The 25,438-nt window shown below is 38.2% G+C and overlaps 1 protein-coding gene across 2 annotated transcripts in view; it reads right to left on the bottom strand.

The window, feature by feature from the left end:
• Positions 1-25,438, bottom strand: part of MPDZ (multiple PDZ domain crumbs cell polarity complex component) — a 558,334-nt gene that overhangs the window by 285,010 nt on the left and 247,886 nt on the right. For both annotated transcript variants that reach the window (XM_089913222.1, XM_089913221.1), the window contains exon 4: positions 20,689-20,878. The gene's annotated coding sequence lies outside the window, so the exon portion shown is untranslated. The remainder of the gene's footprint in view (positions 1-20,688; positions 20,879-25,438) is intronic.

Below are 25,438 nucleotides of genomic sequence, written 5' to 3'. Positions count from 1 at the left end.
AGTATGAGGCTGAAGTTTACGGCATCTAAGAATTATAAAAGCGAAGAACTTCACTGAGTCAGAAAGAAGTAACCTTTCTAGGTTCAGAGTATGGCTTGCTGGATAATTGGGAAAACCAGCAGCTGAACAGGGGAGGTAAAGGCGGGTCTGGGTGAAGAAGAAGGACTAGACAGAGGGCTGGGGAAGGGAAAGTGACTCACTGTGGTCCCTTTCAGCATTATGGTTTTGTTATTTGATTTTGGACTCAGAGTACTTTGGCAAAATTTGCTAAAGCTGAGACAGGAAATTAGTCTTCATTTACAAAGCATTTGAATGGTTTTGGAAAGGGGAAAGACATTGTCAAAATAGAAGTAAAAGATTTCTTTCACTTTAGTAATAGAATGAGTAAGTAGTGAGGATGATGGGTAGATAAATGCTCTTAATAATGGAATTTCTATTAAATATTTATTGTTCCTTTGACACATTGGGCAACTGATTGATAGGAGCCTTCATCCCAGGGAAGGATTTCTATATTTAAAGATCTTTTCCTCCACATCTTAATAATTTTATATGATCAGTTTTTATTCTTCGTGTCTTTACAAACTCCCTGAAGTTTTTTCTACCCAGCCTACATGGATTTCTTTAGAATTGAAAAAGTAAAGCTGTTTTTAAAAATTGGTACTTAAACAATTAAATTCTAAGGGACTTCCCTGGTGGCGCAGTGGTTAAGAATCCGCCTGCCAATGCAGGGGACACGGGTTTGATCCCTGGTCCAGGAAGATCCTACATGCCGCAGAGCAACTAAGCCTGTGTGCCACCACTACTGAGCCTGTGCTCTAGAGCCCGTGAGCCACAACTACTGAGCCCACGTGCCACAACATTGAAGCCTGCACATCTAGAGCCCATGCACCGCAACAAAGAGTAGCCCCTGCTCGCCACAACAGAGAAAGCCTGCGTGCAGCAACAAAGACCCAAAAATAAGTAAATAAATTTATTTAAAAAATTAAATTCTAAAATAGTAAGAAAAATAGTATCATACATCAAGATTTGAGAATTTCTTCTGAAATAGTATGTCCCTACTTCTCTCACTTTGTAGATGTAGTACAGTAAAAACTGGACAAAAAGCACATATTTTTTATTTAGACTTACATATATCATCAAGTGGACACAGGAGAAATATATTATTTTGGATTTTGGTTTTGGCTTTGAGATATGTTTATCCCTTTGGCATATCGATAGGTTTAGTCATTATAATTTGTCATCTCAGAAGAGATATAAGCAATCATTTTATTTGGAAGCCATGCATTTTCCAAATGACCAACCTAAATTTTCTGTTTAGTTGTTTTTATAAATGACAAAGCAGAGGCCACTCTTTTTAAGTGACTGAAACACAATTACTCACTGAATCAACGGCAAGGTTAAGCTTGTATTCACCTCATCTCTTTAAGTTCCACAATCAGATTTCAACCATGGGATAATTATAATTGTAAACACTCATGTGTCTACAACATGATACATGAAAACTTACCATGAGTGAGCTGTAACAGAATACTGGATCTGGAATGAGACAGATCTGGATTTGAATTTTTAGCCTCAACTTACTAGATATGTAATATTGTGAGAATTACTTTATTTCTCTGGATCCCAGTAATCTCTTCATAAGGCTATTATGAGAACCAAATGAGAAGATTTATGGGAAATGCCTGGCAATTTAAAATGCTAAACAAATGGTAAGCCCTTTCCTATTCCTTTCCCAACTATAACTGTCAAAGTGAACTTTACCATTTTTAACTAAGACTCATTATTTTGGTAAGATTACATTGATACAAGTAGAAGTCTCAGGAGTCTAACCTAGACAGCTCTTTTGTCAATCTCCATCCTGTGAGTAAATAGTGTACATTTGACACTACATGTTGAGAGAAATACACTTAAACTTGGAATCTAAAAATCTGCCTAAATAATTGTAATTTACTCCAAAACAGAAAGTTTTTAAAGTTTAAGATGTACAGTTTAGAACTTAATTATACTGCTTTTTATTGCTAAAACTTTCATCTGAATCTAGTTTCTCTATCTAGACTGTGAAGTCAGAAAGAAAAAATAACATGCTTCAAAGAGAAATCTGCCTTCCTTGACTTATAGTTTTATCCTCAGTAAATATCTGAGACTGATTGTAAGAAAAATTTAATAATTAAGTTCTTAATATTGAAGAAATAGCATTGAAGCTGGTAGTATTTTCAGAAAAATAGACTCTATTTCCCTAGATTTATTTGATTCCATTTTTGAATTTTAAGGAACATCACTATACATAATGTTCACACACTTTGCATCACTCGTCTCTCAAAGTATTTACATGAACAGAATTAGATATCTGTGTGGCACAGAGAAGAAGAGAGAAGAAGAACCATTATTTAGTTTCTGCTGTTTTCATGATCTTAAGAATTTACCAAATCATATGAAGGGTTGAGACAGAGTAGATTCATAGCAGTACAATTGTATTTTAAGAATATGAGGATGCCATAAAGATCATGCCAAGGGAAAGCAGTGATATCTCTAGTCCCATTAATCTTAAAGCTCTCCTATTAATTTCAGGTCCAAGGAACTTAGCTAATACATTTTCCATTGATAGGCACTCTAAATTGTTTTCATATGTATACTATGGGAATGAACATTTGTCTTTGGAAAGTGGAAGAGCTTTAGTGGTAAATCAAAGAGTCTTTTATTTCTTCCCTTTTGAGGCAAACTGAGGACTCTGAGAACTTGTCAGTGTCTTTGTATTTTTTGCCCCACCCCCCAAAAGACCCAACTAATCAATTACTAAAAATTGAAAACATTATAAATCTATGTACCAAACAACAAACATGGCTAAAATGAACAAAATTCAATTAAAAAGGCTTTACCTCTTGGGGCCCTAATCATTCTCCCCTCACTTTATCTTTCTTTCCCCTGCTATATAGTGCTACCTTCACTCCACTGTCAGCTCTGAAATGTAGCAAGCAGAGGACCTCAAGGCCTCTTTCCAGGTCTGATATTCTCAATGAGTTAGTTCACTTATCCATAATTTTCCAAACACTTTAATAAAAGCTTGTTGAATTAAAGTAGAATGTATATGCAGCTGTTTGGCACCATACGGTCAAATATCTGGATATTGGACTAAATTTTTCAGTTTTTCAAGGTGTTTAATTTTTGAAGATACTGTCTGAACTTAAATCTTAAATTTGGTTCTGAAATTAAATCAGATCCAAACTTCTGATTTAATTCCAGAAAGGTGGTATGGTAGTGTTAACTGCTCTGTAAGGAATACAGACTTGAGCCACACAGAATTAACAAATCAGAAACGATTTCAGCCTCTTTTCATTATCTTTTAATAGCAAACATCTAAAACTAGTACCAAAGGATAAGTATCATGATTCGATGTTGCAGTTTTGCACAGCTGCTCTCCTCACTTCTTACCCATCATTGCTGCGCTGCAACTACAGTGATGGAGTCTAGCTTTTATTAACAAATCAGAGAAACCTGTGCTGTAATAAGAAGGTAGCCCACCTCACGCTTAACAGTAGTTGTAAGGCTCAAATACCTTAGAGGCTTTTTCCTTTATGTCGAAGTTCTTTCTCTGGTACACAAACAGGCCTGCATACCAAAAACATACAGTCATTGGCTATATTCACTAGATGGGAATTGGGCCTACAGCCATACCACCAACAGACTACAAACTTGCCAAGGCTCACAAAGAAGAGTCAGGCCAGCTTTTCTCTGGATAAGTTAACTCTGAAATATCAGGTCAGGAAAGTAACAGGATGTCAGAATAAATAGAATCCAGAGAGCTGAAGTCTCTAAGATATAATCATATCCTACGGTCCCAGCCTGAAGGGGTGCCACAGTGGCCTCTGTCTCTGCTAAGCTAATTTTTTGCAGATGAAATCTAATTTATACAACCTCTTCTAACTGGGGCATCTTTAACCTGAGCTTTGTTACTCTACATGCAGATTGCTTTTAAGAGCAATCTTAAGATTTAGTGAATTTTTCTTAAATTTTAGAAATTGGGAATTGTGTTTGCTTAATCAATCTACCAACACTTCATTTTCTCTTTCTTCTATGATATTTATTTTACCCCCTACCCTGTACCACACTGTCACTTACAGAAGCTCTCCTGACACTCCTTCCAAGAAAATCTCGACATTATACATCTTCCAGCTATAAAGCTCTCCTGAGGCACCATTTCTTACCTCTTTGAATTGGAACTCATTTCTCCAATCATACAGTACAGGACCCCAAAACTAAAATTATCCAGGAGCTAATGAACATAATACTTAAGAAAAATTTTTAGATTTTTCCTAAAAATATTACATTAAAAATTATATTCAGATGTGATTTCTCAATACTAATGCCCCAGAGATGGTCATCATATGATGCTGAGTATTCAGCTGCTTCAAACCTAACTGAGAGGATCACTTTGCTCTATTACTTCACCAGCTACTCCATTCCTGTCCTTTACACTGCCATTACCCCATATTCAAACCTCTTTCCTAGAAGGAAGCAATAGTCTTTTGATTGTCTATCTACCTGCAATGTCTCCCTTCCAGCTTTCTCTGCATCCTGCTTCCAGATGACCCATTAGACGGTGCAAATGTGGTTACTGTCACTAACTTTCAATGACTTTCAACTGCTTTCTGATGAAGGTCCAATCTTCAGCCTGACATTCAGTCCCTCTGGCTATTTCCCCCAAAGACCCTTCTACTGCTGTACTCCAGTTGAATCGGATTATTTAGTGTTTACTCAATACACTCTGTGCTTTACACCTCTTGGGTCACATTATTTCCTTTACTTGCAACGCCCTTTGTGAAATATTTATCGAAAATTGAACTCAGGTCTTTAAAACTCTACCCAGTGCTCTTTCAACAATTATATTCTGTTTCTCTGGAAACACAAATTGATGTATTTCTAGGAATCCTGGTGTAGTAGACACAATACTGCCCCCTTCCCCACCCCACAGTGTCCGTGTCCTAATGCCCAGAATGTGTGAATAGGTTACCTTATGTGGCAAAAAGGACTTTGTGGATGTGACTAAGGTTAAGGCCTTTGAGATGGAGAGATTAGGTTGGATTATCTGGGTGGGCCTAATCTAAGTACGTGGGTTCTTAAAAGTGAAGAATCTTTCTCAGCTGCAGTCAGAGAGAGAGACAGGAGGACAGAAGATGGGTCAGAGAGATGAGACGTTGCTGGCTTTGAAGACAGAGGAAGGCTGCCACAAGGAATGTGACCTCCAAAAAAGCTGGAATGGCAAGAAAATGAATTCTCCCCAGGGCCTCTAGAAAGGAACAAAACCCTGCCATAACCCTGTTGGTAACCCAGTGAGATCGCCGTCAGACTTCTGATCTCCACAACTGTAATACAATAAATTTGTGTTGCTTAAGTCACAAAGTTTGTGGGAAATTGTTACAGCAGCAAAAGAAAACTAATATACCTGGATTCACATTCCACGGTTTACTAAAATAACTGTAAGTCAAAAAAATTGAAACATAGGATTTCTTAAGCTCCCTTCGAGTGGCAAAATTGCTATTCTAGGCTAAGCTATCTTTTCCTTCCAAGACTAGGATACTACTTAATTAATATAACATGAATATATACTCATGTGCTAATCAGTTTTATCTCATAAACTCAGAACATTTTCAAGTAATGAGAAAAAGAAGGCTTTTAAAGGGCAGTCAGGTCTATCATTTAAATAAAATCAATTAAATTGATGTGGAGAAATACTTAATGTTGGGGATTAGATGCCTTGTACATATGAAGTTGTCAAATGAAGATTTGTTGGTTAAACCCCCATGTTAGAAGGCTCAGGAGATTGGTTCAACATGGCGGAGTAGAAGGATGTGCGCTCACTCCCTCTTGTGAGAGCACCAGAATCACAACTAATTGCTAAACAATCATCAACGGAAAGACACTGGAACTCACCAAAAAACATACCCCACATCCAAAACAAAGGAGAAGCCACAATGAGACGGTAGGAGGGGCACAATCACAACAAAATCAAATCACATAACTGCTGGGTGGGTGACTCACAAAATGGAGAACACTTATACCACAGAGTGCACCCACTGCAGTGAAGGTTCTGAACCCCACATGAGACTTCCCAACCTGGGGGTCCAGAAATGGGAGGAGGAATTCTTAAGAGAATCAGACTTTGAAGGCTAGCGGGATTGGATTGCAGGACTTTGACAGGACTGGGGGAAACAGAGACTCCACTCTTGAAGGGCAAACACAAAGTAGTGTGTGCATCAGGACCCAGGGGAAGGAGCAGTGACCCCATAGCAGAATGAACCAGACCTACCTGCTGGTGTTGGAGGGTCTCCTGCAGAGGCAGGGGGTGGCTGTGGCTCACCGCCAGGCAAGGACACTGGCAGCAGAAGTTCTGGGAAGTATTCCTTGCCATGAGCCCTCCCAGAGTCCACCATTTGCCTCACCAAAGAGCCCAGGTAGGCTCCAGTTCTGGGTCGCCTCAGATTAAACAACCAACAGGGATGGAACCCAACCCCACCCATCAGCAGACAAGGTGACAAGGTGATTAAAGTTTAACTGAGCTCTGCCCACCACAGCAACACCCAGCTTTACCCACCACCAGTCCCCTCCCATGAGGGAGCTTGCACAAGCCTAATAGATAGCCTCATCCACCAGCAGGCAGATAGCAGAAGCAAGAAGAACTACAATTCTGCATGTGGAATGAAAACCACATTTACAGAAAGACAGACAAAATGAAAAGGCAGAGGACTATGTACCAGCTGAAGGAACAAGATAAAACCCAAGAAAAACAACTCAATGAAGTGGAGATAGGCAACCTTCCAGAAAGAGAATTCAGAATAATGATAGTGAAGATGATCCAGGACCTCGAAAAAAAGAATCGAGGCAAAGATTGAGAAGATGCAAGAAATGTTTAACAAAGACCTAGAAGAATTAAAGAACAAACACCTAGAAGAATTAAAGAACAAACAGAGAAGAACAATACATTAACTGAAATGAAAAATACACTAGAAGGAATCAATAGCAGGAGAACTGAGGCAGAAGAACGGATAAGTGACCTGGAAGACAGGATGGTGGAATTCAGTGCCGCGGAAGAGAATAAAGAAAAAAGAATGAAAAGTAACGAAGACAGCCTAAGACGCCTCTGGGACAACATTAAATGCAACAACATTCGCATTTTAGGGGGTCCCAAAAGGAGAAGAGATAGAGAAAGGACATGAGAAAATATTTGAAGAGATTATAGTTGAAAACTTCCCTAATATGGGAAAGGAAATAGCCATCAAAGTCCAGGAAGTGCAGAGAGTCCCAGGCAGGATAAACCGAAGGAGAAACATGCCGAGACACATCGTAATCAAATGGACAAAAATTAAAGACAAAGAAAAGTTATTGAAAGCAACAAGGGAAAAACGACAAATAACATACAAGGGAACTTCCATAGGGTTAACAGCTGATTTCTCAGCAGAAACTCTACAAGTCAGAAGGGAGTGGCACGATATATTTAAAGTGACGAAAGGGAAGAACCTACAACCCAAATTACTCTACCCGGCAAGGATCTCATTCAGATTTGATGGAGAACTCAAAAGCTTTACAGTCAAGCAAAAGCTAAGAGAATTCAGCACCACCAAACCAGCTCTACAACAAATGCTAAAGGAACTTCTCTAAGTGAGAAACACAAAAGAAGAAAAAGATCCACAAAAACAAACCCATAACAATTCCGAAAGTGGTAATAGGAACTTACATGTCAATAATTACCTAAAACGTGAAGGGATTAAATGCTCCAACCAAAAGGCACAGGCTTGCTGAATGGATACAAAAGCAAGACCCATATATATATACTGTCTGCAAGAGACGCACTTCAGACCTAGGGACACATACAGACTGAAAGTGAGGGGATGGAAAAAGATATTCCATGCAAATGGAAAGAAAAAGAAAGCTGGAGTAGCAATACTCATATCAGACAAAATAGATTTTAAAATAAAGAATGTTACAAGAGACGAGGAAGGACACTACATAATGATCAAGGGATCAATCCAAGAAGAAGACATAACAATTATAAATATATATGCACCCAACACAGGAGCACCTCAACACATAAGGCAACTGCTAACAGCTCTAAAAGAGGAAATCGACAGTAACACAGTAATAGTGGGGGACTTTAACACCTCACTTACACCAATGGACAGATCATCCAGACAGAAGATTAATAAGGAAACACAAGATTTAAATGACACAACACTAATATGTATAAAATGGATAACTAATAAGAACCTGCTGTATAAAAAAATAAATAAAACTCAAAATAAATAAAATAAAAATTCAAACAAAAAGCAGATAGATTTCATTGATATTTATAGGACATTCCATCCAAAAACAGAAGATTACACAGCAGATTCTTCTCAAGTGCACACGGAACATTCTCCAGGATAGATCACATCTTGGGTCACAAATCAATCCTCGGTAAATTTAAGAAAATTGAAATCATATCAAGCATCTTTTCCGACCACAATGCTATGAGAATAGAAATGAATTCAGGGGGAAAAAATGTAAAAAACACAAACACATGGAGGCTAGACAATAAGTTACTAAATAACCAAGAGATCACTGAAGAAATCAAAGAGTAAATAAAAAAATACCTAAAGACAAATGACAATGAAAACGTGATGATCCAAAACCTAAGGGATGCAGCAAAAGCAGCTCTAAGAGGGAAGTTTATAGCAATACAAGCCTACCTCAAGAAACAAGAAAAATCTCAAATAAATAATCTAACCTTACACATAAAGGAACTAGAGAAAGAAGAACAAACAAAATCGAAAGTTAGTAGAAGGAAAGGAACATAAAGATCAGAGCAGAAATAAATGAAACAGAAACAAAGAAAACAATAGCAAAGATCAATAAAACTAAAAGCTGGTTCTTTGAGAAGATAAACAAAATTGATAAAACTTTAGCCAGACTCATCAAGAAAAAGAGGGAGGGGACTCAAATCAAAAAAATTAGAAATGAAAAAGAGAAGTTACAATGGACACCACAGAAATGTAAAGCATCATAAGAGACTACTACAAGCAACTCTATGCCAATAAAATGAACAACCTGGAAGAAACGAACAAATTCTTAGAAAGGTATAACCTTCCAAGACTGAACCAGGAAGAAACAGAAAATATGAACAGACCAATCACAAGTAATGAAATTGAAACTGTGATTAAAAATCTTCCAACAAACAAAAGTCCAGGACCAGATGGCTTCACAGGTGAATTCCATGAAACATTTACAGAAGAGCTAACACCCATCCTTCTCAAACTCTTCCAAAGAATGGCTGAGGAAGGAACACTCCCAAACTCATTCTATGAGGCCAGCATCACCCTGATAACAAAGCCAGACAAAGATACTACAAAAAAAGAAAACTACAGAGCAATATCATTGATGAATATAGATGAAAAAATCCTCAACAAAATACTAGCAAACAGAATCCAACAACACATTAAAAGGATCATACACCATGATCAAGTGGGATTTATCCCAGGGATGCAAGGATTCTTCAATATATGCAAATCAATCAATGTGATATACCATATTAACAAATTGAAGAATAAAAACCATATGATCATTTAAATGGATGCAGAAAAAGCTGTTGACAAAATTCAACACCCATTTATGATAAAAACTCTCCAGAAAGTGGGCATAGAGGGAACCTATCTCAACATAATAAAGGCCATATACGACAAACCCACAGCAAACATCATTCTCAATGGTGAAAAGCTGAAAGCATTTCCTCTAAGATCAGGAACAAGACAAGGATGTCCACTCTTGCTACCATTATTCGACATACTTTTGGAAGTCCTAGCCATCACAATCAGAGAAGAAAAAGAAATAAAAGGAATCCAAATTGGAAAAGAAGAAGTAAAACTATCACAGTTTGCAGATGACATACTATACATAGAGAATCCTAAAGATGCCACCACAAAACTACTAGAGCTAATCAATGAATTTGGTAAAGTTACAGGATTCAAAATTAATGAACAGAAGTCTCTTGCATTCCTACACACTAACAACGAAAGATCAGAAAGAGAAATTAAGGAAACAATCCCATTCACCATTGCAATAAAAGAATAAAGTACCTAGGAATAAACCTACCTAAAGATGTAAAGGACCTGTACTCAGAAAACTATAAGACACTGATGAAAGAAATCAAAGATGACACAAACAGACAGGGCTTCCCTGGTGGCGCAGTGGTTGAGAGTCCGCCTGCCGATGCAGGGGACACGGGTTCATGCCCCAGTCCGGGAAGATCCTACATGCTGCGAAGCGGCTGGGTCCGTGAGCCATGGCCACTGAGCCTGCATGTCCGGAGCCTGTGCTCCGCAACGAGAGAGGCCACAACAGTGAGAGGCCCGCGTACCAAAAAAAAAAAAAAAAAATGATACAAACAGATGGACAGATATACCATGTTCTTGGATTGGAAGAATCAATATTGTGAAAATGACTCTACTCCCCAAGGCAATCTACCAATTCAATGCAATACCTATCAAATTACCAGTGGCGTGTTTTACAGAACTAGAACGAAAAAATCTTAAAATCTGTATGTAGGCAGAAAAGACCCCAAATAGCCAAAGCAGTCTTGAGGGAAAACAACAGAGCTGGAGGAATCAGACTATACTACAAAGCTACAGTAATCAAGACAATATGGGGCTTCCCTGGTGGCACAGTGGTTGAGTCCGCCTGCCGATGCAGGGGACACGGGTTCGTGCCCCGGTCCGGGAGGATCCCACATGCCGCAGGGCGGCTGGGCCAGGAGAGGCCACAACAGTGAGAGGCCCGCGTACTGCAAAAAAAAAAAAAAAAAGACAATATGGTACTGGCACAAAAACAGAAATATAGATCAATGGAACAGGATAGAAAGCCCAAAGCCCAGAGATAATCCCACACACCTATTGTCAACTAACCTATGACAAAGGAGGCAAGGATATAAAATAGGGAAAAGACAGTCTCTCAATAAGTGGTGTTGGGAAAACTGGACAGCTACATGTAAAAGGATTAAATTAGAACACTCTCTAACACCATACACAAAAATAAACTCAAATGGATTAAAAACCTAAAGGTAAGACTGGACATTATAAAACTCTTATTGGAAAACATAGGAAGAACATGCTTTGACATAAATCACAGCAAGATCTTTTTTGACCCACCTCCTAGAGTAACAGAAATAAAAACAAAAATAAACAAATGGGACCTAATGAAACTTAAAAACTTTTGCAAAGCAAAGGAAACTACAAACAAAATGAAAAGACAACCCTCACAACGGGAGAAAATATTTGCAAATGAATCAACGGACAAAGGATTAATCTGCAAAATACAGAAACAGCTCATGTAGTTCAATAGTAAAAAAAAAAAAAAAACCCAATCAAAAAATGGGCAGAAGACCTAAATAGACATCTTTCCAAGGAAGACATACAGATGGCCAAGAAGCACATGAAAAGCTGCTCAACATCACTACTTATTAGAGAAGTGCAAATCAAAACTACAATGAGGTATCACCTCACACTGTTTAGAAGGGGCATATCAGAAAATCTACAAACAACAAATGCTGGTGAGGGTATGGCAAAAAGGGAACCCTCTTGCACTGTTGGTGGGAATGTAAATTGATACAGCCACTATGGAGAACAGTATGGAGGTTCCCTAAAAAACTAAAAATAGAATTACCATATGACCCAGCAATCCCACTACTGGGCATATACCCAGAGAAAACCATAATTCAAAAAGACACATGGGGCTTCCCAGGTGGCGCAGTGGTTGAGAGTCCGCCTGCCGATGCAGGGGACACGGGTTCGTGCCCTGGTCTGGGAAGATCCCACATGCCGTGGAGCGGCTGGGCCCGTGAGCCATGGCCGCTGAGCCTGCGCGTCCGGAGCCTGTGCTCTGCAACGGGAGAGGCCACAACAGTGAGAGGCCCACGTACCGCAAAAAAAAAAAAAAAAAGACACATGTACCCCGAAGTTCATTGAAGCACTATTTACAATAGCCAGGTCATGGAAGCAACCTAAATGCCCATTGACTGACAAATGGATAAAGAAGGTGTGGCACATACATACAATGGAATATTACTCAGCCATAAAAAAGAATGAAATTGGTCATTTGTAGAGACGTGGATGGATATAGAGACTGTCATACAGAGTGAAGTAAGTCAGAAAGAGAAAAACAAATATATATTAATGCATATATGTGGAATCTAGAAAACTGGTACAGGTGAACTGGTTTGCAAGGCAGAAATAGTGACACAGATGTAGAGAACAAATGGATGGACACCAAGTGGAGAATGTGGTGGGGGGATGGTGGTGGCGGGATGTATTGGGAGATTGGAATGGACATATATACACTAATATGTATAAAATAGATAACTAATAAGAACATGCTGTTTAAAAAATAAATACAATAGAATTAAAAAAAAAGAAAAGAAGGCTCAAAATATTAATCCGGCCAGCCATAGTCACTGAGTTAATATACTCACTTATGTATTCATTTATTCAACATGTATTAAGTACCTGTATTCAGCCAGTTGTAATTAATGTAAGATGTAGAACTCTATGCCTGGTGCTAAAGAAATGTACATTTATGCAAGGAAACACAGAATTATAACCCCTGGGCAGCATGAAGTTTTAAGGAAATCAGGCAGGCCTGAAGTAAAGGGAAGTTTGGGGGAGCAGAACGTTTTTATGAGAGGGAAGTAATAGAAATAAAATGAAGGAACCACTAAAGACAGCTTTACATAATGAATGGCTGTTGTTTAGGGTTGGCCGTTAGAGATTCAAGTAATCTCCCTGGAAGTTTTTATTCAGCAAAAACTGCATGACACTATATGCAGGGCATGGTGTGACGAATACAGTCTTAGATTATGTGAGTTATAACCCCTGATTTTCTGAAGCTTACAGTCATGCTGCTAGTAAAGACACAAAGGCATTTATGAAATAACAGTAAATTACATGAGTGGTAAAAGGACAAGTGGCCAAATAGGGTTCTTATTAAATATCATAGATTTTCGGAAGCAGGGTTATTTACACTGAGATCCAAAGGATGAGGTAAAGAAGGTAGAGTTCTCTTTACAGAACAATTTTCATAGAGATTATTTCCCTTAAGACATTTTTTTCCTAAGGGCTGATTTCCTTAATGAATTAGTGTGCCAACTGCATCACCTAAGGTCTTTTAAACTGCAAGAGACAGAATAAACCCAAGCAAATATACCACTTATTCTCCTAAAAAGAAGCTGAGAGATAGGAAATCCCAGGAGGGATGATTTTAACAGTTTAACAAAGTTGTCAAGGATCTAAGATATTTCTTCCTTCTCAAGCTTCCTCAGCAGGCTGGCCTTTCTCCCCCGGTCTGTACAGTCCTAAGATGACTGCTTGTACTCCAGGATTCATGCTTGGCTTCCAAAGGCAGGAAGGAAATGGGAAGGAGAGTTTGCTTAACTTTCATCTCTCTTTTTATTAGAAAAAAAAATCACTTCCAGAAGCACCTCATTCTCTACCCTGCCCCTAAGAATATTCCCCCTTCCATGGAAGGCTATGACCAGGTCTTTTATAGGCTACGCGATGCAATTAAAAACAGAACCTGGAGGTATGTAACTATGATGCAGAAGGGAATTGCCTTATAATGTAGTAGGTGGACCCTCTATAACCAATGTGGTCTTTCTCCCAGTCTAATCAAAGGAAGGACTTGAGACTTCAGTGTTTTGGCTCCTTAGAACTGGGGGGTTTCTCATTCTATGTGGGTTCCACTGAGCACTGACTTTAGAGAAGCTCCAGGAAGCTACATGCACACTTTCTTGCATACTTATCTAATGTATGTCTAATGTACGCTTGTTTCCTTGTTTGGTCATAAATCAAAGTGAAAGCAACCTTGAGCCCAGTCCAAATCATTCTTCACAGCCATCTTTTAACCTAGACCATTTCTTTGTGGTCTGACCCAGCCTTATTACCCAGAAATCATATGGCTACCCCTACCTGCAAAGAAGTTTGGGAAAATGAGTATCTGGCATTTTCAAACTCTATGTTTGTATGGAATGAGGGGGAAGAAATTGACAGGCAACCAACAGTGTCTTGGATCCCATATAGAGTTTCAGAAACCAATTAAGAAACATTTCTTCAAAGGGAAAGACCACCATAATGATATGATGGAAAAAGTCTTAATGTTTCTCAAGAAAGTGATTTAAGATGAGCGTTCCTTTACTTCTATAAGTGCAAATTCTATATGCTACTTAGTGTTTCTCAGGTGAATCCTAGATAGTCCAAGTTCTTTCTACTGTTTGCCAAGCCTACCATAGATAACTCCAGCTTGGAGAACTTTTTATTGCTCTTTTACATCAAGGACAATGGAATTCTCAGCTTAAGACAATTGACACTGAGGCTAATTTCCAAATATCAGCTGAAGAATTACAGTGCTGTGGCAGAAGCTACGCAGAATAGTTTGCATTCCATGTGGTAAGTGTTGCAATTGCCCACAGAGCATCTGTGTATGATTCTGGGATTATTGGATGCTCAGTATTTTGTTTTTTTAATTAATTTATTTTAGTTATTTATTTTTGGCTGCGTTGGGTCCTATTGCTGCGAGCGGGCTCTCTCCAGCTGCAGTGCACGGGCCTCCCACTGCAGGGGCCCCTCTCGCCGCAGAGCATGGGCTCCAGGCGTGTGGGCTTCAGCAGTTGTGGCACACGGGCTCAGTAGTTGTGGCTCACGGGCTCTACAGCACAGGCTCAGTAGCTGTAGTGCACAGGCTTAGTTGCTCTGCGGCATGTGGGATCTTCCCAGACCAGGGCTCGAACCCGTGTCCCCTGCATTGGCAGGCGGATTCCCAACCACCGCAGCACCAGGGAAGCCCGAATGCTCAGTATTAATGAAGCTAAATCATGGGTGCATTCACAATTATGGGTCAGTTCCAGCATCAGAGAGTAAGGAATGGGGATGGTCCTATATGCAGTACTGTATTAGTAAGCATGTCTTAGCTCCTTTTCTAGATCATTCCTTGAGGAGAGGAATGCTGTTAGTTTTATTGCTGTATCTCTCACAGGGCTTAGATTCAAATCCTGACTCCATTACTCAGGACTAGTGTGACCTTGGGCAAGTTACTTGATCTCAGTTTCTTCATTATCTAGGAATATACTAACAGCTGCCTTGAGGGTTGTGCATATTTCTGTGTGTGTGTGTGTGTGAATACAATGTGGAAATTTGTTGAGGGTTGTGCATCTGTGTGTGTGTGTGGGGAAATACAATGTGGAAATTTGTGTAAAGAATTTAGTGCAGTGTCACTGAAAGAAAGTGTTCAATAAATATTATTAAGTACCAAATATATTTCTTGATTAGAAATTAAGGCTTATTTTTCACATTAGCTAGCTGTGTGCTTTTGGCTAAGATGATCAACTTTCTGGGCCTCATTTTCCACTTCTGTTAAAGGTGGGAGTTGTGCTAGAATCTGTAAGCTCACTTGCGGCTTTAAAGATCAGTGATATCCCTGGGTATACTTCAGTGGTTTGTGAAAAGAAAGAAAAAAAGAAAGCCCAAAACCCACCGAAGAAGAAACATACTATACTTAGGCAATGTGGAAACTTCATCATGTAGTTTCACAACCAAATCTGTCCATTAGTCATTCTGTTACCAAGGACGAAGACAAAATGTTGATCATAATGGGTAGAATGTGCATTAAGTGGTAGGACCCTTTAAAGAAAGAGAACGTTTTCTCCCTCCTGTCACGTGAGAAAAAGGATCCTTCCATGGCATTTTGTAAATGAATTCTTGGCTATTGCTGGGTAGTAAGTTCCCAAGTTTAAGGTTTACCATTTATTGGCATCCAACAGAGAAACAGAGTACTTTTATTTGGAAATACATTTGAAAAGGATTTCCAGAGAGCCCAGGCAGCATTAATTGTACTCTGGTTTGAGAGATTTTCACCTTTTCTGTGCTCTGTAACTAGCTGGCATGCTTCCAACTGTAATTTAGACTTATCATGAACTGTAGGGTTTTTTTAATGTGTGCAGTGATTTTTAAAAAATCCAATAACTTCTTTTATTTGTTGTTCTAAATTTTAAATTTGCATCTGCTTTTCTTATTTTCCAGCACTGTCTAGCCCCTATAAGTTTATTCTCAAAAAAGGTATATTTTATCAGTGGTTTTTAATGATATTTTAAAACTTTGGCTATTTGGTGAATTTGGGTTCACTTGTGAAACCTTTACTAATCCCATTATAAGCTCCCATCAATAATGTCTCCTACCTCAAGACTGCTTTATTTAAATTACAATAGGAAATGCCTCTGAACCTTCAAACATCCCAATTTATGCTCTTTTAATCAAACAACTGCAAGCTACGGTGACTCTCCTAGTGAACTCATTAAGGGAACCAGATTTCATTTGGGCAGGACTTATATTTTTTAGAAGATTAAAAATGTAGAAGGATTCTATGCACAATCTTATTTTATAGATGCCTATGTGTTATGACCAAATAGTCTGTGCTGTAATCAACCAGACATCAGCACAAACATTTTTTGCAGAAACAAGTGAATAGACAGATGCACTTTGACCTAGAGAATCAGACACAGGTTCAAATTCTTATTTTGTTAATATGGACTCATAATAGTGATGATGAATGTTAGGTAACATTTCATTTTTAAAATCTGGGAATGCACTCTACCCTGGAAAAATGGAAGGAGAAATGTATGAGTTTATAGAACACAATAAAGATAAAAGCTATGTTTTGGTGTGCATGGGGTTATCAGTATTTACCTCATATATAGCCAATTAGAACAGGAGACTGACTCAAGGACATTTAAAAAAAATTATTTTTTATTGAGAGAACATTGGTTTATAACATTATATACATTTCATATGTACAACATAATATTTCTACTTCAAAAGTAGAAATATTATGTTGTACATGTGAAACATATAATACACTGCATATACTATATACATATACTAGACCGTGCTTACCACCAAAAATTTAGCTTCCATCTGTCACCTTATAGTTGCTCCCCTTTACCCATTTTACTCTCCTCCACGCCTTCCCCTCTGGTAACTGCTATTCTGTTCTCTGTATCTAAGTTTTTTTTCTTTGGTTTGTTTTGGTTTGTTCATTTATTTTGTTTTGCTTTGTTTGTTTTTTATATTCCACGTATGAGTGAAATCATACAGTATTTGTCTTTATCTGACATACTTCACTTAGCATGATACTCTCAAGGTCTATCCAAATTGCTGCAAATGGCAAGATTTCACCATTTTATGGCTGTGTATTATTCCACCGTGTGTGTGCGCGCGCGCGTGTGTGTGTGTGAATCACGTTTCTTTATCCATTCATCAGTTGATGGGCACTTACCTTGTTTCCATGCTTTGCCTATTGTAAATAATGCTGAGATGAACATAAGGGTGCATATATCATTTAAAAGTAGAGTCTTCATATTCTTTGGATAAATACCTAGAAGTGGGATAGCTGGATCACATGCTAGTTCTATTCTTAATTTTTTTTAGAAATTTCCATAATGTTTTCCACAGTGGCTGTACCAATTTACATTCCCACCAACAATGTATGAGGGTTCTCTTTTCTCCACATCCTTGCCAACACTTGTTATTTCTTGCTTTTTTGATAACAGCCATTCGAACAGGCGTGAGGTGATATCTCATTATGGTTTTGATTTGCATTTCCCTGATGATTAGTGATGCTGAATGCCTATTCATATCCCTCTTGGCCATTTGTATGTTTGCTTTGGAAAAATGTCTATTCAGATCCTCTGCCCATTTTTTAATCAATTTGTTTGTTTTTTTGATGTTGAGTTGTATGAGCTCTTTTTATATTTTGGAAATTAGACCCTTATCAGATCTTTGTTTGCAAATATTTTCTCCCATTCAGCAGACAGCTTTTTTGTTTCACTTTGTTTGTAGTTTCCTTTGCTGTGCAAAAGCTCTTTCATCTGATACAGTCTTTTTATTTTTGCTTTTGTTTCCCTTGCCTGAGGAGATGTATGCAGAAGTAATTGCCAAGACTGATTTCAAAGAGCAAAATGCCTATGTTTTCCTCTAGGAGTTTTATAGTTCCAGGTCTTACATTCAAGTCTTTAATACATTTGAGTTGATTTTTGTGCATGGGATGAGATAGTGGTCTAGTTTCATTTGTTGTTGTTGTGTTGCATGTGGCTGTCCAGTTTTCCCAACACCATTTGTTTTTTCTCCATTTTATCTTCTTGGTTCTTTTGTTGTAAATTAATTGTCCATATGTGTATGGGCTTATTTCTGGGCTTTCAGTTCTGTTCCATTATGTGTCTGTTTTTCTGCGAATACCACACTGTTTTGATTACTATAGCTTTGTAATATAGTTTGAAATCAGGGCAGGTGATACCTCTAGCTTAAGAATGGGTTTTACAGTATGCTTTCTGTCTTAGTCAAGATTGGCTCGGGAACTGGGAAGTCTGCAAATGAAGTAAGAGACTTCAGAGCCTACAATATGTGCCACTGAGATGCTCTGGCTCACTGGTGTAGTGGAAGCCAGTAGTGGGTGGTGGTGAGGCTGGTGTGTAAAGAGGAATAATCTCTTCCCTTCTCATGAGTCTTCAAGAGGTGGCCACATTTCATTTCTATACCAAGCTTCTTAAAGAATTTTCCATTGCTTTTCCCTTAAATTTTATGGATTATCTTTTCACCATTAAATCTTTGATTTGTTAGAAATTTACAGTTGGTGTAAAGTGTCCTGTATGGGTCCAACTTATGTTTTCAAGTAACTACCCAGTTGTCTAATACCATTTACTGAATAATATATAATTTTTCAACTGGACTGATATGCTCCCCCTTTATATTCTAAGTTGCTTTATGTATTTGAATTTATTTCTGGGTTCTCTACTGTATGTCCTTGCCCTGTCTGTTGACTCATGCATCAGTACCACACTGTTTTAATCATTAGAATTTAAATTAAAAAAATCCAGGACTTCCCTGGTGGCACAGTGGTTAAGAATCCGCCTGCCATTGCAGGGGACATGGGTTCGAGCCCTGGTCCGGGAAGATCTCACATGCGGCAGAGCAACTAAGCCCATGTGTCATAACTACTGAGCCTGCGCTCTAGAGCCTGTGAGCCACAACTACTGAGCCCATGTGCCACAACTACTGAAGCCTGTGTGCCCAGCGCCTGTGCTCCCCAATAAGAGAAGCCACCGCAATGAGAAGCCTGTGCACTGTGATGAAGAGCAGCCCCTGCTTGCCACAACTAGAGAAAGCCCTCGGGCAGCAACGAAGACCCAATGCCACCAAAAATAAACAAATAAATAAATTTATAAATAAATAAATAAAAATCTGATATCCCTTGTCCCTACATCATGCCTGCATCCCATACTCTTAAAAGACAAATTCTTTAACATTTTTCATATTTTTCCCTAGGGTCAGTCAGACGATGATTCTGATTCATTGTCATCATCTCTTTCCCCCCATAAGCATTTACCTAGAACATATTTACTTAAAAATTGGGGATTTCCACAGTGTGCTTTACCAAATGACAGATATTGCAAGAGGCAGCTCTGTTGTAGAAAAAAGAAAGAATTCTAGCATATGAGAGAAATATTTCCAGAAATATCAGCTCTGGATTCAGAAAGTTCCCTCCATCAGAAGTGCCACATCATTCTTTAGCACCGACATCAGGAAGATAAACAACTTCCATGCTTTAGAATATATTAATAATAAAGTTTGAATATGAAATATTTGAAGCTTCTTCTTAAAGCAAACTATTCTGCCACTATGGTATGTAAAATAGTTTTTTTTCAGTCATATTTCCTATACAAGTCTGTTCATGGTAAGATAAGTATATCTGCAAACCAGTGTGCAAAGTATTTTTTCTATTGCTTCTAATTTTAACACAATGGTTATACTTTTTAAAGAGCTTATTTTTAAATAAAAGAAACCTTAATGAAAAATTTAAAATATCAGGGGAGCTTACTATTTAAATCAAGACTTTGGTAAATCCCTTTGTTGAATGAACTACCACTGTTTAATATTTAATAAATCTAGATTTTTATTTTGCTAAAGGCCAGATATAGTTATAAGTTCATAGCTATAGCAAATGCTATCTTCTGTCTCTTGGAGACTTCTTTGGCACTTCTAGAAAGAAGGGAAACAATGGATCCAGTAACGATGCAAGAGAGATCAAACCAATTCCTTCTGTCAGTAGTAGCAATTCATGCAAATCTCTAAACACCAAAGACTCTCTTCAGCTAAAGAAAAGTCCACCAGAGAGATCATTGTGAAAAAGGAATCCTAGAAAGCAGTATCATTTTCTAAATTTTATAAGTAGATTCTGCTTAAGGACAACGGAACTTGGTGTAGGAGAAGGGAAGTAAGGAAAGTGGAACTCAGATTTATTGAGCACTAGCTATGGTACATCACATGTCTGCTAGCAAGACCTCTGTGTGTGCTCTTCTAAGGTGTGGTTGCAAATAGTGGGCTCCTGAGCTAAGCTGCCTGGGATTTGAATTCACTCTTGGCCACTTACTAGCCACCTGGCTTTGGTGCAGGTAATTTGAGCTTTCTTTGTTAACACTTTCATCAACATGAACAGTAAAAATCAGATTATTGAGTTAATTACTATTATGCATTTAAAACAGTGTCTGGAATAGAATGCTAATTTAATATTATTATTATTTCCACTTTACTGACAAGGAAACAGAAGCTCAGAGGTAAAGGCACTTACCGTAATTCATATGCTTATTAAGTGGTGGAGCTTGGTTGCTAGTCCTGGTCTGTCTGGAGCCCTGGTTTATGGTTTCCTCTAGACCCTTGCTACTCAAAGTGTGGTCCCTGGATCAACAGCATCAGCATCACTTGGGAGCTTGTTAGAAGTGCAGAATCCTTGGTCTGCTCCAGACTCCCAGAAGCAGCATCTGCAGGTGAACAAGATCCCAGGTGATTTCTATGCACATTAAAGTTGAGAGGCACCACTGTCCAATTTCTACGCACATTAAAGTTGGACACACCTCTGTCCAATCAAAGCTCTGCTAAGAGGAAGGCCAGCAGAGATTCATTTGCATGCAATCTGTTGCTTTACAGACCTCAACTGTCCCAGAGTGGGATAGGTCTTCAACATCTTAGGCTTTATTTTCTTTATTGCAAGTGTACTGCCTAGAGGCTAACTCTCAGGACAGGCTGTTAATTTGTCTCTAGTATGACCATTTGTGAATTGCAAGAAATCTTGTCCCTTTAATCACATCATTAAAAAAATAAGTTGCTCCAATCTTAAGAGGAATTTTTATTTCTTATCAGAGCTAATCCTTTACATGGGAACAAAGCACTAATTTTATTATTAAGAAATTGAAGGTAGTGAGCAGAAATTTGCCTTCTGTTATTATGTAGAGAGGAAGCACATTCCTTCCATAAAGGAATGTGCATGCACATGGAAGAAAGGCCAAGCACAGCACTGCTGAGCCTTTCTTGGTTCTGGTTCTCAGGACCACGGTGTGTAAGGAACAAGAGAAATGCCAGGCAAGCATGGAGCTGTTCTACCCTATGAGACACCCACTGAGTTAAGGACAGAGACCTACATACACGTGAAATCCTCAGGCTCCAAAGCCCAGTTAAGTCCCTGAAAATTTTCAAAAATGGTAGAATCATGCATATAAAAGATCATATATTTTTTTGAATAAAAGTAGTTTAAAAGTAATTTGAAAAAAAAACTATTACATTGCACACAACTTTATTCTCTTCTTTTCCCACGGTCACAAACTCCTTAAACATTAAACGTAAAAGCAACCTAAACACTTTTGCCTCACAGTTGGGCTGAAGTTATTTCAGAGTTTTGTGTGGTTTGGCACACTTGAAGTTGGGTTTCATTGTGATTTATTTTTATGTGCACATCACATAGGTACACAGGTTCTGCACATTTTCTCTTGATTCCACTTCCTTTTTTTAAGAGAGAAGAAAAATTTTTAATGAGAAGAAAAAAGAAATAGTAAAGAATCCTGCACAGATTGGGGGCAACTTCTTAATTTCCTGCTAACATAGGTTTATGGAGACTTGGTAGACTATGTAAGTGTAACATGATTTGTTTTTTTCTCCTCCTTCACTGAAGTATGCAGATATGAAGATGCCTGGGCATGAACAGCACCTCTATAATGTCTATAAAATGTAGAAGAATTTTTTTCTGGTATACCCTTGAGAGATGATTTCCCTAGAACTTCCTTCCCTTCAAAAACCACATTTGTCACTGGGAGTTGAGAAGAGGGATCTAGTCAAGGATGCTGCTGCTGACTGCTTCCTTTCTCACCCTGCAGATAGGGCTTATCCATCCCCAGTCATGCCAGATGTATGGAAGAAGGTCCTCAGATACTTGCATTGCATCTACAATGCATTCAGATAAACTCAGTTTGCTTCCTTTACCACCACTTGTTAACTTCCCTATTTCCATGACTTGTTTTTTTTGTTTGTTTTTTGTTTTTTTTTCTGTGTGTGTGTGTGTGTGTGTGTGTGTGTGTGTGGCTTTTTACTGTTGTCAATCTAACCCTCGAATACTAGAATATTGGGAAGAACTATTTTGATTAACCTCAGTAACCCTTTGGAACATGGTTTCCAGTATTTGTCCTCCATCTCCCTGTCCCCCGTAGTACACTATATTTGTCCCACTTTGGCTTAATGAACTAAAATGGGGCTGGTGGGCAATCCCACTACTGGGCATATACCCTGAGAAAACCATAATTCAAAAAGATACACGTACCACAGTGTTCATTGCAGCTCTATTTACAATAGCCAGGACATGGAAGCAACCTAAATGTCCATCTACAGGTGAATGGATAAAGAAGATGTGACACATATAGACAATGGAATATAGGGCAGGAATAAAGACACAGACGTAGAGAACGGACTTGAGGACACAGTGAGGGGAGGGGAGGCTGGGATGAAGTGAGAGAGTAGCACTGACAGATACACACTATCAAATGTAAAATGGATGGCTCAAGGGAAGCTGCTGCATAGCACAGGGAGACCAGCTCGGTACTTTGTGACCACCTAGAGGGGTGGGATAGGGAGGGTGGGAGGGAGACGCAAGAGGGAGGGGATATGGGGATGTATGTATACACACAGCTGATTCACTTCGCTGTACAGCAGAAACTAACACAACAATGTAGAACAATTATACTCCAATGAAGATGCTAAAAAATTTTTAAAAAAAGACATAATGAAACTTGAGAAATGAAAATAAATGGGGCTGGTGGGCAAAGGGGAGATGTGAAGCATTCACTTGCCATGGAAGAATAAAACTATCTCAGAATATGAGAACCTAGAGGTCATTTCACATTCTGAAATTTCAGCAATTTCTCAGGCTTCAGGCCTCCCATTGCAATACCTTTATCAGCAGTTTTATTTAAAGGAGAATTAGAATTCTTTCTTGAACCTTTCTTTGTGCAAAGGGAGCATTCAAACATCTATCTTGCAAGCTGTGACTATTTTCTTTGCTCTGGAATTTGTCCTGGCAGGTGGGAAGACAGTGGGGAGTGAAGATGTCTTGAATTTCCGGAGTACAGAATTAGGGATCTATTCCATTGGGTAATTCCAAAGCATCCAGAGTGATGTAGGAGCACCATTATACCTCCTAAAGTTATCAAGTTCCCTGATTTTCCCTGTAGCATAATATGTGGTTTTCTCTTGAACGCTTCTGAGATGAAGTGGCTACATTTTATCATGGAAACTACCATATTTTATCAATTCTAAGCCATTCATATTTTCACATTTTAACTTCTCTGAAATTGAAATGTGTCTTGCAATTGATGGTGCATCATAGTTTGATTGCCAGTATTTTTTTCTTCTTAGTGGCACATAAGAGTAATGTTCCCTATTACAATCAAAGCCATCTTAGACTTAATGAGTTACATTATACCTCTTTAAGTGCACCTTCAAAGATTCCCTACCTTTCAAATCTAGAATTGCAATAGGAATCACAATCCTGGCCACCTCTGTATTCTATTCTCCAAAGCAAGAACATTTGAAAGTACAATTTAAAATAAAACAAATTAACAAGCACTACAAAATGTTTAGAAAACATTTAATGTTTCAATTTATTGTCATTTACTATAAGCTGTTGCTCTGAGAGCTCTTTTCCTTTTAAGCTCAAGTGTCCATAACAAATGAGGCCTTCATTTGCAAGTGGTGAGCCATGGTAATCAAATAACTACTGCTGTATCATTAATCTCTACTTCCAACAAAAGAATATCCTGAATTGGATTGATGCATTCGATCTGATCAATTACTGCAATAGTGAAAGTTTTCTACAATTCTGAATTAACTGTGTCATGACTGATTTAGTTATACTAGAGTCATGATATCATTAAACCTTAAAGTCATTGTTCCAAAGATAGCTTATACATTAGATTATCTTCAAGTATGCACGAAGAGCTTAGTATAGCTGTCTAGTGATTTGCTAGGTTCTCTGGATATTTAATTTTTGTTCAGATTTGTGTTTGGTTTTGAATAAAGTTAGGAGAGAAGGGTATGAGACTGGAGGCCTTTATTGAGTGAAACCACCCTGAATCTTTCATGGCTACTGACCAAGCAGTACTGGAAAACGTGAACCAAGAAATAAAAATCTCATCAACACAGTGAAATCTGTTCTTCTCTCTCTATATATAAACCTTATGTGTTGGCTTTGGCAGCAGTTTGAACTTTGTCATTCCAATAAAGTTCCTGAAATTCACTAGATATCACTTCTTTTTATGGGAAAACATCTGCAAGTGTATTTATCTGGCTATAAACAAAAATATGCTTTACTTTTTCAAATGACATTGCAGAAGTATTTATTTGTTATTTGCAATATACATCATTAGCCCATCACAAAACCCTGTGAGCACATGCACATTATGAAAACATCATTCATAAGTTTAAAAATACACTAGCTAGAGAGGCATATAGAGTTCTCGGTACCTTAGAACATTTCCATTGTACTGTTGAAAGAATTTTACTTGGTTGAACAGCAAACTGCTCTTAAACTTTCTTTTGGGAAATTTAGTTAAAACTTTCCACTCTTAAGCTTGATCCAGACCACAGTTTAAATCTTTGAAAACACACACACACACACACACACACACACACACACACACACTACTGTATTTTATGTACTTAAGATGAAAATTTTTTTTCCACGTTTTTAACGTTATTGAAATTTGATGCATCTTATAGTCAATGGCAAGACATAGTTGGGTTGGAGTGTTCTCTTTTCTTTATGGTAAAAATGATGATGTGAAATTTTATGCTCTCACAGGTAAGATAGAGGTTGAGGAGGTTGATGATGGTGATGACGATGACGGTGCTGGGAATATAATAACCACTATTTACTGTTTACACTGTCTTAGGGACTGCTTGAATACCTTACATACCTTATTCAATGTTCACAAATACACCAAAAAAGCAGATAATTGCTAGATCATTTCCATAGGTGAGGAAACTTAAGGCCTGGAGAA

The sequence above is a fragment of the Delphinapterus leucas genome, chromosome 6 (genome assembly GCF_059928025.1).
Source record: "Delphinapterus leucas isolate spDelLeu-1000000601 "Yukka" chromosome 6, BTC_Dleu_Yukka2, whole genome shotgun sequence".
Classification (NCBI taxonomy): Eukaryota; Metazoa; Chordata; class Mammalia; order Artiodactyla; family Monodontidae; genus Delphinapterus; species Delphinapterus leucas.
Note: the sequence above shows the minus strand (reverse complement) of the source record. Positions and strands in the feature narration are given on the sequence as shown.